The following is a 19,592-nucleotide window of genomic DNA, read 5'->3' as shown; positions in this document are numbered from 1 at the left end:
TTCAAGTATTTGGAACAAGCATGGGCACTCCCTTCGCACCCACCTACGCGAACATTTTTATGGGGCTACTAGAGTCTAAACTTCTAAATTCATTTATAAAAAAACCACTCATATACCTGCGGTACATAGACGATATTTTCATGATATGGGAGCATGGGGCTGAGACCCTGAAGGCATTCGTCACACATTTCAATTCATTCCACTCCAGTATTAAATTCACCTTCAACTCCTCGAAAACGCAAGTCAATTTCCTTGACACCACTGTCCATTTAGAAAATAGCAAGCTCAAAACCACACTTTACAGGAAGCCTACTGACCGACAGCAATACTTAGATTTCACTAGCCATCATCCAAGACACTGCAAACAAGGTATATTCGTAGGACAGGCAACGAGACTAAGAAGAATATGTAGCGACGACGATGACTACCTGAAACACCTCCACTCGCTAAAAAACACACTAATCACCAGAAACCATCCACAGACAACCCTTAATAATGCGTTCCAACGAGCAACCACTTTGAAACGAGATGTAGCTCTTAAAAAACGAACAAAATCTAACAGTCAACGACCTCCTGCACTTATAACGAAATACTCAAACGCGCTTCCAAACATAAACAATATCCTGCGGAAATACCACCCCATTTTAACTGGTAACGACCGTCTCAAGAAAATATTTCCCGACGCACCAAGGGTAACATACAGACGCAACACAAACCTGAGGGACATCCTGGTGCATGCTAGGTTCGGTAAGAAACCACCACCGACAGTAACTTCATGCTATCGACCCAGATGCAAGACATGCAAACATTTACAAAGGGACACTACGGTTAAAAGTACGGCAAGCGATTTCAGTTTCGATATAAAGACCAGTTTTGACTGCACATCGTCCAATATTATCTACATGCTCCAGTGCTCCTACTGCCAGAAACAATATATCGGAGAAACCGGACAAACAATGAGTGCCAGATTAAACGGGCACCGGGCTGACACAACACGGAATGAACAGAAGGCAGTGTCGACCCATTTTAATCAACGCCATCACAAATTCGACGAACTCAAATTGTTCATTCTTCAGTCAGGCTTCAAATCGACTAGGGACAGAAAATACAGAGAAGCATTCCTAATCCACAAATTTAAAACACTGCAACCAACAGGGATCAACATGTCCAGAGGAAACCTGAAATCTCTCAGGTACATTCCAGGGTCAGCATAATTTTAAATTAACAAATGTCTTGCACGTGGTCAGACTATTTCCTAGAACCTCACATAAGTATATTGTCGCTCCTTGCACCCTTCCCACGTCATATCTCCCACCCCATTTCCGGCCTTGTCACCCTCTCCCTTTGTTCACCTTTTTTTTTTTCTCCTAATCCCCTGCTACCAGTTCTCAGAAACCATGACACTCCTGTTACCCCCTCCGCCCCCACTTTTTGGCTTTCTCTGAACACGAGCCATTCCCCCCCCCCCCCCTGCCTTGCCCTTCCTTGGAAATGCCCCCCTTCCTTTCTCCTTCCAGTGCCCGCCCCCCCTTTTTTTTCCCTTGTTCTCATTTCCCTGTACCACGCTGACTAATCCTTTTATCTGAGTTTTGCAGGTTCACCCCCCCCCCCCCCCCCCCGTCGCAGCCCCTTCAAAGCCTTTTGTTCATTGCACACCCCCCGGATATAGGTTGTTCCACTATTGCAGCCTAGCGAATGATGATTCACCTCCCTCCCCTTCCTGACACGCATCCCCTCCCACACCACTTTCCTTCCCCACCCCCGGGGCCTTCCTCCTCGGAGCGAAGGCCCTATATAATCCCTGCCGATGATGAACGCTTTGCCCAGACGAAGACAAGTCCCCTTGTCGAAACGTTGGCTCTAGCAACCTGAGGTTTTCCCCTCCCTTGTTCATTTTGTGATCACTATATGTAGGGAGTTCGATAGTACAAGGTAAATGGGAGAAAGTACTCAGGCTGCCCCAGTGCGCTTCAATTTTCACAGCAGAATGCTTCGCCATTGCTGTAGCAGTAGATCACATAATCAAGAAAAACATAAAGAACCGTGTTATCTACACTGACTCCCTCAGCGTAATTACAGCAATAAACCCCAAGAATGCAGTCGAACCCATAATAGGAAACATTATACACAATACGATAAAAGCTCACACACAAGAACGTACAATAAAGTTCTGCTGGGTTCCTAGTCACGTCGGAATCAGCGGAAACGAGAGCTGATGCATGTGCCGCATTTGCCCGCAATCATGAAATAAAACAAGTAATCATACCGCATAGGGACTGCATTAGGTTGGTTCAAAATAAACTTAGAGGGAAATGACAAGCTTCATGGGACAACGAGGTTAACAACAAGCTGCACTTGGTAAAGCCCGTCTTGGGTGAATGGAAGACCTGCAGGCACCAGGAACGCTTTATGGAAATAATTTCATGTCGTCTCCGCATTGGTCACACACACATTACACATAATTTCTTACTAACGAAACAAGACAAACCACTCTGTGAAAGCTGTGGAGGCGAGCTCACAATAAATCATATTTTACTCTCATGTTCATACCTCGGGAAACTCAGGAAGAAACACTTTATTAAGTTTTATAAAGAATGCATTCCTTTACACCCTGCGTTGCTCTTATGTGAAAATGCCATTATTAACCCGTCTTGTGTTTTTAGCTTTTTAAAAGAAGCAGGTCTTCTTGAGAAACTGTAAATTTTAATCCACTGTTTCGCTTTTTATATAATACACTTCAGCCTTGTTCTCATCCTCGAGAAGAAGTCTGAGGTCTTTATTTGATTGGCTGGGAACCTCAATTTCCTTGCCCAGCTAAGGACCGCTGATGAGGTTACCCGGCCTGCTTAAAAGCTTTTACTTGTAGATCTAAAATTTCTTTTCTCTCTTATTACTCGGTACAAGAAACTTTATACCCTGTACACCATTTTTTCACATAACAGCACAAATCTGCATAAAAGAAATATCCTATACCTTGAGCTTGGCGCATTATAGCCTTAGCTGCTTCTGCGCCATTAACCCCAATACAACACAACCACAACAACTTTACTAGAAATTCTTATCGCATACCAACCGCATACTCTCTTAATGACATAACAGTTGAGACAACTTCCACTTACAAGTATCTAGGAGTTCACCTTCAATCAGACTTAACCTGGAACTATCATATTAACTTCAGGCAGCTGCTAACCGTTCTCTTGGCCTTTTAAAACGTAACCTTCGACATGCTCCGGCGCATGTGCGTAAACTTGCTTATATTACATTAATTCGACCTAAAATTGAGTACGCTTCCGCCATATGGGACCCAGATCAAGCCTACAGCAAAGATAACATAGAATCCCTGCAAAACCGTGCTGCTCGTTTCATATATTCTGACTACTCACGTTTTACTAGCGTCACGGCTTTAAAAGCTCGTGCTGGACTTGACAGCCTCTCCCATCGTCGTAAACTGGATCGCTTAACTCTATTTCACAAAATTTAACATCATCCGTTGCTTCACGACGATTTCTTTCACTTACCCTCAGCAGTGTTTCCACGCCGTGACCATCCTTTCAAAATCAAACGCATAACATGTCGCACTTCAAGTTATGCTAAATCATTCATACCCAAAACCATTATTGATTGGAACCGGCTCCCTTACACAATCGCAACTGAAACGAATGCGACATCATTCCATGAACTTTAAAAAAATCAAAGCCATGTGTAGTTTTCTTCTAGTTCTGTTCTGCTCACCACAATGTGTTCGAGTTTTGCTTTTCGTTTTGTTTATTCCGTTGTTTTTAACTTTGTGTTTTCTTTTCTTGTTTTCTTGTTTATTTTGTGTCTTGTTGTTCCACCACATTTCGATTCTTGCTGACTACCAGTTATTGCTCTTTTCTTGCTTCTTTTTATTTGCCCTGTTACTCATGTTAATGTTCCTTCCATGTATTCAAGTTGAAATTTTTACCACCCCCTATGTAATACCCTCGTGAAGAGGGCCTTTAGGGGTATCTTGAAATAAATAAAAAAAATAAATAGACTGTGCCTCGTGTTGAATCTGATTCTCAAGGTCGGCTGACACGCTTTGTACGTCACAACGCACGCAGCACGAGAAACAACGCTGGCCGAAAGCTCGTTCGGGTGCATGGAAGTATTCCCGACTCCTTAACGTGACGTCACGTTGGCCGACATGGACGAGGTTTTCCTCTCCGCTCTTCTCCTCTCCTACGCTCGCGAGGGGCGCGGGAGATTTGAACATCGCGTTTTTAATTGGTGATTGCGCCACTGTTTTAGCCAAAATCGAAAAAAATAATTTAGCAGACGTGATCAGCAATGACACTACTTCAAAACCCTAAAATTAGCTGATTCGAAAACCGCCTCAGTATCCCTTTAATGATATCCTAGTTAAAATCAAGAGGAAGAAGTGGGCTTGGGCAGGGCATATAATTCGAAGGCAAGATAACCGCTGGTCCTTAAAGGGACTATGCAGTAAATTAATTGAGATTACGTAAAGATAGGCAATCCATCACTCGTCACCCCAGCGCAAGAATTTTTGAGCTGGCACCAATAACAACGATGTTATAGACGATTAAAAATAACGCTCCTCCTCTCCCCCCTCAACTCGTACGCACGGGGCACCATAAAAATAAAGAAAACAACTCTGCTCCGCCCATGAATACGTCATTCGCTGACGTTCGGTTTACGACTTCCGGTTGTCGCACTCCCAAGGAGCAGCGTGCGTCGGCAGCGTCTCTCCGGTCTCTGCGCTTTCTTGGCTCCCGAACTGGCGACATAAAGAGGCGGCAGAGGTAAATTGAAACCATTTGCGTGAAGGCAATGCCCTGGCTCGCGCTTGCCCGAAGGGGTCGCGCGGCGGCTCGAGCAGACGATTTTCACCGCTACCGGAAGTGTGCCCGTGACGTCGTAGTGCCGCGGCTCGAGCGAATGACAGCGTGGGGTGGCCTGCCGACGTCATGTGTCTAGTGACGTCTGTTTTCCCGATTTTGTTTTAAAAATGGCTCCCTACGAAGACACCAAACGGCCCGCGAATTTAAAAAAACACGATTTTTAAAAATTCATAATAAATTGCCGGCTCAGTTTCGAAGACTCATAGTTGGTGTCAATGCTTCTGAGCATCACTTCTAACATTTACAAGCGGCTTTTAATTCTTTGCATGGTCCCTTTAAGGGTAACGGAGTGGATTCCAAGAGAAGGCAAACGTAGCAGAGGGCGGCAGAAAGTTATGTGGGTAGATGAGGTTAAGAAATTTGCGGGAATACAGTGGCCGCTACTGGCGTAGGACAGGGATAATTTGAGAGACATGGGAAAGGCAATTCAGTGGGCCCTGCAGTGGGCATAGTCAGGCTGATGATGATGATTTATTGAGCAGCGGCTCTCTATTTTAATGTATGCGGACGACATTGTACTGTTGGCAGATAGCCAGGACGATTTTTCAAACTTTGGTTAATTGATGTGGAGATGAAGGAGACGCTCTAGGTTTCAGTTTTAGCACAGCTAGCTCAGGTGTGATTTTCAACGATACAACTGATCAAGGACTTACAATACAAGGCCACGAAACACCCCGAGGGGCCGATTAAAAATTCCTCGGGATATGGCTAAACAAAGGGAAGATATACACGGAAAAGCATGAACAGTCTCTTATTTATTTACTTATTTATTTATTTACCCTCAGGGCCGTTAGGCGTTACAGAGGGGAGTGGGAATAACACGCAAGTACAAAAAACAAAAAATCAGCTAGAAAAATTGAATATAGTTACAGCACACACTGGTATAAAATCAATAACAGAATTAACCAAAGGCGGCATTACACAAAACAAAACACAAAAGAAAACAGCAGCTAATAAATTAACAAAGTTATAGACACATACTTATATAAAATTAATAACAGCGTTACGAAATGCGGCAGTATCAGTAATTACAGCAATATTGTGGGGAAGGTGATTCCAGCTGACACAAGTTCTGGGTATGAATGAATCGTGAAAACATCTTGTACGACAAGGAGGGATCCAAACTTTGTGACGGTGATCAATGCGTGCTGAAATATAGGGTGGTCTTTTTAGTAACTTCTCTTTAAGATAAGGATTATGATAAATTTTGTGAAAAGTACATAATGAAGCTATTGACCTGCGATGGGAAAGAAGCTGCAGGGAAAGGTTAGCTTTCATGGCAGTTACACTACTAGTACGATGATAGTTGGAAAGTATGAAGCGACAACCGCGGTTTTTAATGGATTCTAAGTCAGAAATGAGAGATTCGACCCCAGGGTTCCACACCGATGAAGCAAGCATATTCCAATTTAGAGCGGACCAATGTTTTGTAAAGTAATAGTTTTAATGAACTCAGTGCACATGAAAAATTTCTGCGAAGGTATACAAGCATGCGATTGGCGTTATTTGTAACGTAGTCAACATGACCTTTCCAAGACAGGTTAGGAGAGACGTGAACACCCAGATATTTATAAGACGACACAGTTTCAAAAGTGATGCCATTAATGCAGTAGCTGGAGGGTGTATTAGATAGACTAGAAATGGGCAAATGCTTGCATTGAGTAATGTTTAGCTTCATATTCCACAGGCTACACCAATCCAGTACCTTGTTAATATCTGACTGAAGAACACATACACCATTATCATCATTAATTTCGCGGTAAATAACACAATCATCGGCAAAAAGACAAATGGAAGACGATATATTAGTTGGTAAGTCGTTTATATAGATGAGAAAGAGGAGGGGCCCAAGAACGGACCCTGAGGCACGCCAGAGCAAACAGCAGAGGAATCTGAATTGACGTTATTTGCTGTTACGAACTGACTTCGGTTTGAAAGAAAACAATGCAACCATGGAAGCACTGTGGAATCAATGTTAAGGCTGTTTAGTTTAAGAAAAAGAAGCTCGTGTGAAACCTTGTCAAATGCTTTAGAAAAATCCATAAATATAGAATCAGCATGGGACCCACGATCCAGAATGCAATGAAGTCATTTGTGAAACATATGAGTTGAGTTTCGCATGAAAATGATTTACGGAAGCCGTGTTGGGCATTAGTGAAAAAGCAATTGGATTCAAAAAGCTGGCAAGATGAGAGTAGATGGCATGTTCCATGATTTTACATGGAATGCTGGTGAGCGACACAGGGCGAAAGTTATCAGGGCAATGTTTATCGCCAGACTAATGTAGCGGAATCACCCCCTCCCAACCTTCCAGTCATAGGGAATACAGCCTGTTTCCAGAAACTGGTCAAACAGTTTGGTGAGGATCATTGAACTGTACATCTTTGTGTTAACCAGAAATTTCGAATTAATGTTATCGACGCCACAGGAGGAAGAAATCTTAAGGTTTTCAATTATCCTCAGGATGCGAGTTGTGTCAAAAAGAATTGGATCCATGGGAAAAGCATCCAAGACCGCACACTCCTGATTGGTAAGGGAAACATTGCCAGAAAAAGCAGCAACAAAAACACTGTTAAGAACACTAGCGCATTCATTAGGTGAAAATGCAACGCCGTCAGAAGGTGTAAGTAGTATTGACGAACTATCTTTCTTGTTCACAGTGTTCCAAAACTGTCTAGGGTTATTAATCAGCAAAGCAGGCAAAGTACTGTTAAAGAAGTTGTCCTTAGCATTTTTCAGAGCTAATTTGTACTCAGCGGCCGCAGAAATGTAACAGTCCGATCGCTGTTGCGAATTCGACGATTTCACCGAGCGAAACAAACGTTTTTTCTTATTAGATAGCCTTTTTAAAACGTTCTTAAACCACGGTGATTGGCTATTACACCGCAAAATTCTTAGCGGCACAAATGTATTAGTGAGACGTTCGACAGTGTCCCTAAACTTTCCCAGTTAGTGTGGACAGAACGCTGTGGAAAATCTGGTAAATAATTGTTTACGAAAAGAGCTAATTCACGATTAATAGCATTATAGTCCGCCCGCTTGTAATCTCTAATTGACTTGAATATGTTCCGGCGATTAGGAATATTAATTTTTGCATCGAAATGAAGCAAGGAGTGATCACTAAGACCAGTTAACTACGAGATTGAAGTGATAAGATCCGGCGCGTTGATTAGCACAAGGTCTAAAACATTGGAAGATGATGGCGTGATTCGAGTTGGCTTAGTAACTAGCTCCGAAAGGTTAAAGTCCAAACAGGTTCGCAAAAAGTTATTGGATTCGGTAGAAAAGGGGCGAGGATACGGCGACGTATTAGCCCACACGATACTGGGATAATTGAAGTCACCAGCAAGAAGGATTGCCGCACCCGGATAACGTACTGAGATCATGTTAACAGCATCATGCAAATCTTCAACGAAAGTTGCACACGAAGACGGGGGACGGTAGCATATGACCAGAATCAGTTTCCTGAAATGAACACGAAGTTCAACCCAAACCAACTCTAAAGTGCTAGAAAGACTAATCGGTGAAGACAAAATATTATCGGCGATGGCTATTAAAACACCTCCTCCACTTCCGTGACCTCTATCAGAACGATAAACATTGTAGCGCTTCTCGCAATCAAACAGTTCCTTGCTCTCTATCTTTGCAGAGAGCCACGTTTCTGTCAGCAATACAACATCGGCATCACATGAGTCGATGACAAAGTTTAGATCTTCCCGCTTTGGTATCATGCTTCTTATGTTTGTGAAAAGAATTGAAAGCGCTGTCTTATCTCCAGTCGCACGTCCACTGCCCCTCCCGCACCTCTATGGCGAAGCGTGTGGCGAGCCAGAAGCAGCGCGACAAGGGGCCACTGAAGATCCCACTGGGCCAGGTAGCTCGAAAACGCTATCTTGAATAGGGTCATAGCCGTAGCATTTGTTGTTACCACACAGTTTGTTATACCTCAGCTTATACTTAAAGTCAGCATCCTTCGCGATCTGCACAAGCTTCTTTCTAGCGACACGTGTCTGCAAAGAATAATCTTCACTTACAGTGAGCTTTTTATCTTTAAGTTTAGCAGACTGCACTAGGATTTGTTGTTCTGTTTTGAAAGACCGGAACTTCACAACAATCGGACGATTCTTTTCGTCTGAGAACACACCAATCATGTGTGCTCGTTCAAACATGTCATTCGTAAGAACAGGATCAAAGCAGCCTGAAACAAGGTTCAATAACTTTTCCTCCGTTTCATCCCACGTTTCGGACAAACTGTCGGGTACGCCGAAGAACAGAAGATTTTCCCTGCGCTGCCGGTCTTCCAGCTCTGCCTGTCCAAGACGTAACTTGCTATTTTCATTGACAAGCTGATCGGCTAGCTCACGCAAAATCCGCAATTCCCCGTGGGCCGCATCAGTGGCGGATGATTTAGATTCCACTGCCGACAGTCTCGCGTCAATATCGGCAATATTCCAAATCATAGATTCTTGATTTAGTTTCATTTCATTAATAGAGGCTATTAAGTGTGATTGCTCTAACTCTATTTTAGCGGTCCTTGAATTAACACCTTCTAACAGAGTCAACACGTCATTGAGTTGTTTCTGCAGAGAATTATCAACAGCGCTGTCTTTGGACCGTGTGGCAGCGCCAGAGCCCGACCCAGGGCCGGGGTTAAGCTCACGTCTCCCGACAACAAAAGCAGTTGACTAGAAACATCGAAGCACTGGGCGAACAAATTCAACAGCACTCCCGGGCGTGGGAACAGCAGCAGGCACATATTGCTCAATTTCTTAGCAAACATGGAATAGTTGATTTCTGACCCCCGCGTCTGAACAAGAAATCGTAGTTATCGTTAATTCCCTTAAAAATAAATGTTCTCCAGGTGATGACGATATAAGTACACTACCAGTAAAAGCCGCTATCAGAAGCATCATTCCACCTTTAACGCATATATGCAACAGGATGATCCTGACTGGTATTTTCCCTGATAAGATGAAATCAGCTCGAATTACAGTAATCTACAAGGGACTCGACAAAATTGATATGAGCAACTATCGCCCTATCTCGATATTGCCACTGTTTTCCAAGATCGCAGAACGTGTGGTACATAAAAGATTACAAAACTTCCTTGATAAAAAAACGTAATATGCAAAGAACAGTATGGATTCCAGGCTGGCAAATCCACACAGACTGCTCTACTGGACATAAAAGATCGCCTTCTTTCTAACTTCGAACAAAAGCTTTTCACCATTGGAATATTTCTAGACTTTCGCAAAGCTTTCGATTCAATTAAACACGGTATCTTATTATTAAAACTAGAAAAATATGGAATTCGCGGTATTGCACACAAATAGTTGTAAAGCTATCTTACAGGACGGAGGCAGTCTACGTGGCTACAGGAGCTTAAATCCGACACGGGCGTAATAAAATTCGGTGTACCACAAGGGTCTATTCTCGGCCCTCTACTTTTAATTTTATATATTAATGATATTGTAAATATACTTTCAACTTCAAACATGGTCCTCTACGCTGATGACACTAATGTCTTCTTTTCTGGTCCCAACCTTAGCATGATTGAATATCAATCCAATACCTGGCTCAATGAACTGAGAACATGGCTTGATGCCAATGAGCTTGAACTAAACATAAAAAAAACGAAATATGTGCTTTTCCGTGCCAAAAATAAGCCTCTTGATCATAATATCCGACTATATTTTAATAACACAGAAATTGAACAGGTGAATTCTCATAAGTTCCTAGGAGTTCGTTTCCGCAGTGACTTGGGCTGGACTGATCACATCAACAGTCTGCGGATGCGAATATCAAGATCAGTTGGGTTAATTCAACGACTTCGTTATCTTCTTCCATTCCATGTAAAAAAACAGCTATATTTTTCTCTTATTCATTCCCATATTGTGTATAGTATCTTAGTGTGGGGAACATGTAATAAAACTGACTCAGATAGGTTGTTCTCTCTGCAAAAAAGAGCCTTGCGCATATTGGGTAGTTATTCTGCTAGTACCAATGACATGTTTACCTCTTGTAAGGTGTTACCGTTTTTTCTATGCTATAAGCACTACATAGCACACCTAATCTACCAAAAAATAAAACATGACTTTGAATCATTTTTTCGTTCTTATTTGAATAGAGAAATCCCACATAACTTGCGCACAATTTCCTTGATTCCTTCTAGGCCTCGCATTAATTACGGAACCCAGACTACGGATCACCAAATAACAGTTTTATGCAACAAATATCCAACACTAATTGCTTGTGCCCAGGAGAGTGTCACCATTCATCAATTTAAGAAGAAAATGAGCAATCTTTTGAACACCCCCGTGTGAAATTTTGTTATGCATACCTGCTGCATTCTTTTTACACCTACTGTTCTGTACTGTTCTTTCTTGTTCTGTGCGAATGTGTTTTTCTTTTCTACTCCAATTACTATCGCTCATTGTTGATGACTTCTTGAGTATTATTTTCTGCCTGATCAGTGTTTGTGTAATTGCTTATGTTGAATTCCTGTCCCACTGTGTTTTATGTACCACTGTTTTCACTGATATGTCACTCTGCACCATCTGCACCGACGTGTAAAGCGGGTGTTAGGCCTCGTCAGGAGACACTACAGTCTCCTTTAGCCTCTCCCCGCGGACACCATGTATTGTTGTCCGAAATAAAATGAAATGAAATGAATGAAAGTTATTACCAACCTGCATGAAGAAACGCATGCCCTGAAGCAGTCGCATGATGACGCTGTTTTCACGCCCACTGAAAGGCGCAGGCCGCTGCAGTCCGTTTTTATCCAGGTGGAAAGGTGATGTCGTGGACGATGCGGAGGACTTGTACGATGGAGCCGTAGTGTAGTAGGGTTGCCAGAGCTTTCCGTTTTCCACGCTGCCAACTTGAATGTCGACAGTCACAGGCACAGCCGGAATGGCATCAGCCGGTGCCGTAGGTCCCGCGCTGAGGTGAAAGATTGCCGTTATCTGCATGAAGAAACGTATGCCCTAAAGCAGCCGCATGATGACGCTGTTCCCACGCCCACTGAAAGGCGCAGGCCGCTGCAGTCCGTTTTTATCCAGGGGCCCGATTCTCGATATTCACATTCGCCTGTCGGCGCCATATTGCCTCTCTGATTGGCTGTCAGAAGTGTCAATCGCCGTCAATGGGCGTGTCAATCAGGCTCGGTTACAGCAGCACTTTTCGCGGTGACGTCGATTTGACGTGGCATTGAAAATGCATTTTCGTAGCGCTATTCTTGGTGCCCGGCTGGTACATATATGTGATTGTGAAGGGAAAAGAAGCTACAAGTGGTCCGCGCGAGAGCACTTGCGCTCGACTTGCCAATTTGGAGAAAATAGCTGCACACCAGAAATGGCAACTTCCTAAAATCTGATTGGTTGGAACAATATCACGTAAATCACGTGATAGGCACACATGTTGGAGTGATGTCAGAGTGACGTTTCATCACGTTTACGTTTTGCCGCCATTGCAAAAAATGGCTGAAATTCGCCGCCATCATTTCGCCCGGCGAAAGGTACCCGAATCATGCAAATGAGTTAGTGAAATGTTGATTTATACGGCGTTAGGTAGCCGCACTTTAACGGGTATTTATTTCAAGACAAACTAAGCTCACAAAAGTCTTGTTTTGATTGTACAATGTAATGGTATGGCGTTATAAGAGCACATCTGAAATAAGCAACCCTTGAGAGCGTTAATAGTGAAAGCTTAAGCGTACAGCCGCATGGGGGCGCTAATTGCTCTCCCGTTGCAAACCCTTCGCTCGCAGTGAGAAATCATCCCTCCGTGCGGTTAGTGAAGCGCGAAAATTGCTCGAATGGCGGTGCCGGCGATGCGATTTGCTGCTCCTTGCATTCATTCGTCGTTTGTTAAACCCTAGAAGTGGGAAAGGTGAGCGACTTTCGAGGTCACCGCGATGCTTTCGAGCTGTCTCTGACTAGACAGCTCGTCTGTGCAATCACCTGACGAGGCGTATGGTGTGGTGGTTATGCAAGGATGCATTGCGGCGAGAAGCAGTGCCGACCTGTCGAGCTCTGAGGGGCGATCGCCAGCTGTGACACGTGGCAGAACGGATGGGCTTTGCGCCTGTGATGAGCAGATGACACGACAGATGTTCGCGCGACCGAGCAACAAACTCCAGGAATGTGTCGGGCTTCTCGACGAGACATCTGTGTGTGTGTGTAGCGTCATTCTCATTCCTTTTGCATGCATGCTGCGAATCCGAAATTTTTATTCGGCATTTCGCGTTGCTTTTTTCATCATACTGTTTTCAGTTTTTGCACACGGCTCAAGTTGAGAAAACAAAGTCTAGCATGCTAGTACGTTGGTCGATTGCTTTGTTTTTGGTGTTGATGAATGTGATAGGCAGCATAGGTGAAATCAGGTGGAAGGCGTCGTTTCCTTAAGTGTGGAAAAAAAATTGCGTGAAACTCTAAAAGAATACCATACCCTGGCTTAAGCGTTATTAGTGAAGCACACAAAAGTAATTTTGCTATTCAAGGTAATATTTTCATAACAGTGTTGCATCATCAGTTGCACAGCAGTCACGTGGAAATGACCGTAGGAGGGTGAAAGAAATCATCTCTCTTAGGGCGCACGAAAAACATACATGTATGACTCTTGTACATTTTATTTACAGGTGTGTTGTTCCTGCCGGTGAAGGTTCCAGCTCACTCGAAGTCTGTGCGGGATCCATCCATGACCCGTTTGTGTGCAATCTCTCTTCAGTAAGGCTGAGATCTGGGCGAGTTGGTATGCATTCATACTGGTGAACAGCGCAAAAAAGGCGGGACAACAACAAGACAAGCGCTGACTATCAACCGGGTTTATTGTAGGACGGAAGGGTATATATACAAAAACATAACACAAAGAAGTAAGAAGATAGTGTGAAAAGGGCCGTGAAAATCAAAGCTTATGTCACATGTGAAGTGATGTAAGCCAATTCCTTGTTGCAACAAGGAATTGGCTTACAACATCTGTTCTTCAGGGTGCAACATGCCTTGTGTGGCACTGTTTGTGTGATAAGATCGCAACGTGCTTTGTCTCATGGCATCTGGTTGCCTCTGTGTGCCTGCTTTCGACTGCCTCTTTCACATGCTGCTTGTAGTTATACAGCAGTGAACTATTTTTCCTGAAGGAGAAGTCACGTAATTGTTTCATGGTCATTTTTCCAGATGAAAATGCAAGGCCTGGCCAGCGTCTTCACACGTCTACCCATTCACATCTTCTAGCTCAAATTTGTACCTGTGATGAAAACCTAGAAATTGTGCATTAATTCAGTTGAAGGTAAATGGAGGTATAAATTATGCAGCTGGACGTAATTTGTGTTTCAATAATAAAGCTCGAAATGGCATTTTGTAGCTGGAAGGGCATGATCCGGTTCAATAATTGTACTGGAAATGTATCATAATAGTCGTAGTAGTAGTAGTAAACTTTGTTGACCTTTCTGGGTTACTCAGGCGGTCTTCCCAGGCTTGGGATCTTTTTCTCTTTCCAGGATTTGTGGTCTGTGTTCTTTTTCTGTGCTGGGCCATCAACCTTGAATGCATGCATTGGAAGGTCACTGCACTCCTTTCCTCCCAGTGAAACTCTGTTAGATCCCATTTTCATTGACATGTTCCCTTGCGTTTTGCTTCATGCAAATTGGGGATGCTGTTTGGTCATTTTATGAAAAATCCTTGACAACCTGCTCACCCCCTAAACCCTTAGTGTGACTGGACCATATCAGTGTACGTGCTGCCATTTTTCTGTTTAGCAAAGGCGACTGCTAGCTACTTAAGTTTGCGAACTAGGCAACACTAATGTGCATGTATACCACTGTCAAACGGTTATGAAAGACGGGCCTGTCCCAAAAAAATTCTCATCTTTGTAGACGAGACATATTCGTCAATGTGTATTGTTGCACTAGGTAATGATCCGCAGTTAGGCTGCATAATGAATTCTAGGATGCATGAAGTTCAGTGATGGAAATAAATTATTTTGCCAATAATGGCTTCCACAAACTTTTCACTCTGCATGTAAAAGACACCTCACTCCTTTTAAGCAAATTGCAACACCTAAAGAGGCATTGCAACTTGTCTCACCACCCAAATGTGTGGGGCACACTTAAGCTCAGCATTCATGGGTGTCACACAACAGAGTTTATGGCTCCCTGCAGCGGTTTCTCTTCACACACACAGTCACTGTTCTTCATTCGTGTTCACACATTTATCACATTTTCCTCAACACAGGTCCCCAACTCTTGTCTTTGAACTCTTCCACACTGCAGTTCACCTACATAATGTTATTGTAATTAGTTCCTCACTAATTGGCACATCTCTAGTTCACTGCAGTAATTACATTGCTAGGCTTCAAATTAAGCCAACAGCACCCGCGCATCACTCCCCACCCCCCCTTTGTACCTCAGCAAAGTCAATGTGCCTACACGGTCTAGTTCGTAGCGTGCCTGGCTGGCGATCCAGGGGTCATGGGTTTCAAGGCAGACAGAAATTTATTAATTTTCTGTACGTAAAATCTATTAGCCGCCGCGGTGGCCAGTGGCTATGGTGCTCGGCTGCTGACCCGAAAGACGCGGGTTCGATCCCGGCCGCGGCGGCTAGAATTTCTTTGGAGGAGAAATTCTAGAGGCCCGTGTACTGTGCGATGTCAGTGCACGTTAAAGAGCCCCAGGTGGTCGAAATTTCCGGAGCCCTCCACTACGGCGTCTCTCATAGCCTTAGTTGCTTTGGGACGTTAAACCCCATAAACCAAACCAACCAAAATCTATTATTTTATAAAGTGAAGTAGTTTCAAACATGTGCCGACGTTTGATTCAGATTACAAATCCTCTTTTCAGTGACTTTCACTGCGGACATCCACGCGTGAAGCTTGTTTTTTGACACAATGCCGGCTGGATAACACTGGGTCTTCTGCAGAATCGCAGCCTCTCTCCTTGACAGTGGTGTGTGCAGACTTTCCGTAACTTTCATTTCTGGTTGCACATGGCACCCAATAACTTCTTAGCACTAATTGCGATGCCATCACATACCATACAGCACTAATAATATTACTTGGTGGTAGTCAGAAAAAAAAAATTATTCTTATAGTGTGAAAAAAGAATAGCAGCCTGTCTCCACCTGACTTGGCTTGGTTTCATACTTCTGCTACAACTTAAAGAGAAATTAGCTAGCAAAGCTGTACAAGACGGTACTTTTTCAGGGGGCTTAAATTTTATGCACAGGCACTTGCAATGACTCCAATTTCATCAACATTTTGCAACCTGTTATATCATTATATTGGTGATGAATAGTTTCGGTTCATTAATTTAACACTCTCCTCGTGGAAACTCTGAGTCAAACTTGCTTACCATTTTTCAAGCTGTCTTAATCATGCTCAAAAAAACAATTTACCCTCCATGCGCACACACCAATAGGCATTTTAAGTGTTCTATTTTTTTTTCATACAGTGGAATGTAATACATACATAGAAGGGAGAAATTTCCAACCTGTCACTTATGCTTGAGCACCAGAGCGGATTTTAAACGCACCTATCAGGCTTGCCCAAACAAACCGAAACCTCCTTTCCAAGGGATGCAATCACAGGAGCGATGGGAGGCTGCTCTGCGCATTGCATCATGGTCTGGGCCTTGAAGGTCGCCGCAGCCAAACAGTGCCTGGTCACCTAGAATAGCCTGAAGGCCGTCGCCAACCTGTTCAACACCCCTTCAGCCACCCTCACCTGATCCACTGAAGTGGGACTAATAAAGTTATTACCAACCAAAGGCTCCTTCCTGCCAACGCGCTTCACCACAGTAATTTTGAACTGCTTCATTGAACAAATAATCTCTGAGCTGTACACAAGCTTTGTTCTCAGTACAGGTAGGCCCTTTGTTATTGGAATGTGGTAATCTACTTTTGCAGAGCAACTTCGATTGGTCCTCAGTGTCCTTTCAGACATTTCCCGACATTTCAGCACCTACATCTGGTATGGTGCCCTTCACTGAACTGTAGATGTCATATTTTGAGTGTACATAGAGGGTTGTCTATTTTAGTTCACAGTAAAGGAAAGTACTTTGAGAGTGAACGCATTTCATTGAGCATTACTCTCCTGTAGTGCACAATAGTGGCATCACAGGGTCTTTATTGCATCAGTGTATGGTGTAAATGTTGCCTAACGGCACTGTGATTCACCACTCAAAGAGAACCAACAATGGCCCTGATATGTATGTGGTCAGGAGCTTGCACAGAGGGAAAGTCAAGCACTTGCACATCAGGCTAGAAACATGACTGAGGCCTCTTGTAGATTGCTCGTGGAGTGCACATGGCTTGCCAAAACCAATCCACATCATCCAGTGTTATCATGCTGCATTAATGGACCTTCTGCCAGAATACCACTGCTTGTCTGTGATGCTGCCTCCCTCAAATACTGTGGGCCATGTTAGCCTTGCATTTCTTGCCCCCTTTGTGTTTTATCTTGCTGCTGTGCATGCTTGTGCTTTTCTTGTTGTGTTGCTGTTCTTCCTTCTTAACTCACCATCGTTTTTATTCTCCTTGAGCTCCTTGACCTGACACCGAGGCATGTTCAGGCTTAATATGACATGTGCACTAGATAATACGCGTGTATATGCATCCTATGATAATAACTTGCATTCACGGTAAAGAACCCCAGGTGGTCGAAATTTCCGGAGCCCTTCACAACGGCGTCCCTCATAGCCTGAGTTGCTTTGGGACATTAAACCCCAATAAACCAAACCAATAACTTGCATGAAGCAAATAAAGCAAGTGTCTTGCAGACTGCATTAGCTGTTTGTAATCACCCTCCACTTTCACTATCCTCTTCTATATTCGTCCCACTCCCCAATGTTGAGTAGCATATGTGAAGATATCTTTTTCCAGCCGACTTCACCTCTCTTGACATCACACATTGCCCTCTTACAAGGAATCTTGCTGCATTGAAAGGAGCTGCCTGGTGCTGCTGTGGATGCATTACTGTTGTCCTACAGCAAAGGAATTGTAGGGATGGGCATGACAAATTTTGTTTCACCTCTCACATTTTGGTGCGTACTTGCATCACACGAGTGGTGTATCTGCCTATATGCCCTTGGTAAGTGCTGTGTGCTCATGGTTAGACAGAATTAAAGAGATTGAGGGCCTTTTCAAACATTGAAATTAAATAGCATTATTGAGAGCCTTTTTTTATTTGAATGAAATAATGTACCTGCCACTCTGCGCCATGCATTCGTGAGGTGCTTTTACATAAAGTCCGTGAAGTCTGCTTGCAGGCAGACTTAGTTAATGTTCACAAAGCAAAATATGAGTTCCATGTCCTATTCAGATTAAGTGAAACGCCAACACTGTGAAATACATGCTTCTGTTGACAGTGGACTTTTAGCTGTGTCTGTTTTTCTTTAAGTGCTGGCGGGAAACAATATCTCCCTATTTTGCTTTCGCATTTGACGCTTTTTATAATAAGAAGTACGCGCTCATAGCGTTGCACTTGACGCGATTCGCAGTCGCGTTTCGTGCGCGGCCGCTTGCAAACGTAACCAAGGGTAGCGTTAAGTTCTATGCACCTGAAGAAGTGACACGGTGAGGTAAAGCTTTCCAACGCCACTGACGCGTTGAGGTTACGATCGAGAGCCAGCCGTTTCTCCGCCAATTCCTCTCCCCGTGACGCTGATCGCATCTCACAAGTACGGAGACGCGACACGCTGCGCGATGGCTTCGGGCAATAAGCGGTCGCTCTTATTTCCGTGACGACCGGCCACAGGGTCTTTAGCGTCGCATTCAGCACCATCACTCAGCTAATGTGTGCGGCGAGTACGCCGAGTCCGCCGCTGCCGCCGCCGCAACGCATTTCACCGTCCATCTCTACGGCGCTACTGTGCTAACTCACCTTCGCGCCGCAACTCGGCGGTGTTTTTTGTACTCGGCGCCAAGTAGCAGACGACACTTTATTTTTTTTGTCATACTTTTTTCTTTATTCTTCAATGTCGTCATTCTATTCTGCTGTTACGCATTTTCGCACCGCCCCGATTCACACGTCACGGGTACGCCCCGCTCATGGCGGATTGGAGAATATCGAGAATGTGGCCCCAGTTAAAAAGGTGATGTCGTGGACGATGCGGAGGACTTGTACGATGGAGCCATAGTGTAGTAGGGTTGCCAGAGCTTTCCGTTTTCCACGCAGCCAACTTGAATGTCGACAGTCACAGGCACAGCCGGAATGGTATCAGCCGGTGCCATAGGTCCCGCGCTGAGTTGAAGGATTGCCGTTATCTGCATGAAGAAACGCATGCCCTGAAGCAGCCGCATGATGACGCTGTTCCCACGCCCACAAAGAAAAGGGCGAAGAGACGCCGTGCGGATGAAGCATAGGGCATTATGGGGGTACAACTAAAGTACTGAGAGGTATTTGGAAAGGAATAATGGTGCCGGGGCTTACTTTCGGGAATACGGTTCTGTGCTTAAGGGCAGAAGTTCAGTCGAGATTAGACGTAAATCAGAGCGGTTGGAAGATTAGCACTAGGTGCCCACGGGAGGGCGACAAACGAGGCAGTACAAGGGGATATGGACTCAGCATCTTTGGAAGCACAGGAAGCTAAGAGCTAAATACCATATGAATGCCTGAGGAAATTCAACGATAACAGGTGGGCAGCTAAGGTATTTAGATAAGTATACAGAAAAAGCGTTGACTCACAGTGGCGGAAAAGAACTAGAAAACTAATCA

At 44.0% G+C, this 19,592-nt stretch overlaps 1 pseudogene; it reads right to left on the bottom strand.

Moving 5' to 3' along the window:
- Positions 1-8,692: 8,692 nt before the first annotated feature.
- Positions 8,693-19,177, bottom strand: LOC149338333 (uncharacterized; annotated as a pseudogene).
- Positions 19,178-19,592: the final 415 nt, after the last annotated feature.

Source organism: Amblyomma mixtum, chromosome 6 (assembly GCF_055824585.1).
Source record: "Amblyomma mixtum isolate Tamu chromosome 6, ASM5582458v1, whole genome shotgun sequence".
NCBI lineage: Eukaryota > Metazoa > Arthropoda > Arachnida > Ixodida > Ixodidae > Amblyomma > Amblyomma mixtum.
Note: the sequence above shows the minus strand (reverse complement) of the source record. Positions and strands in the feature narration are given on the sequence as shown.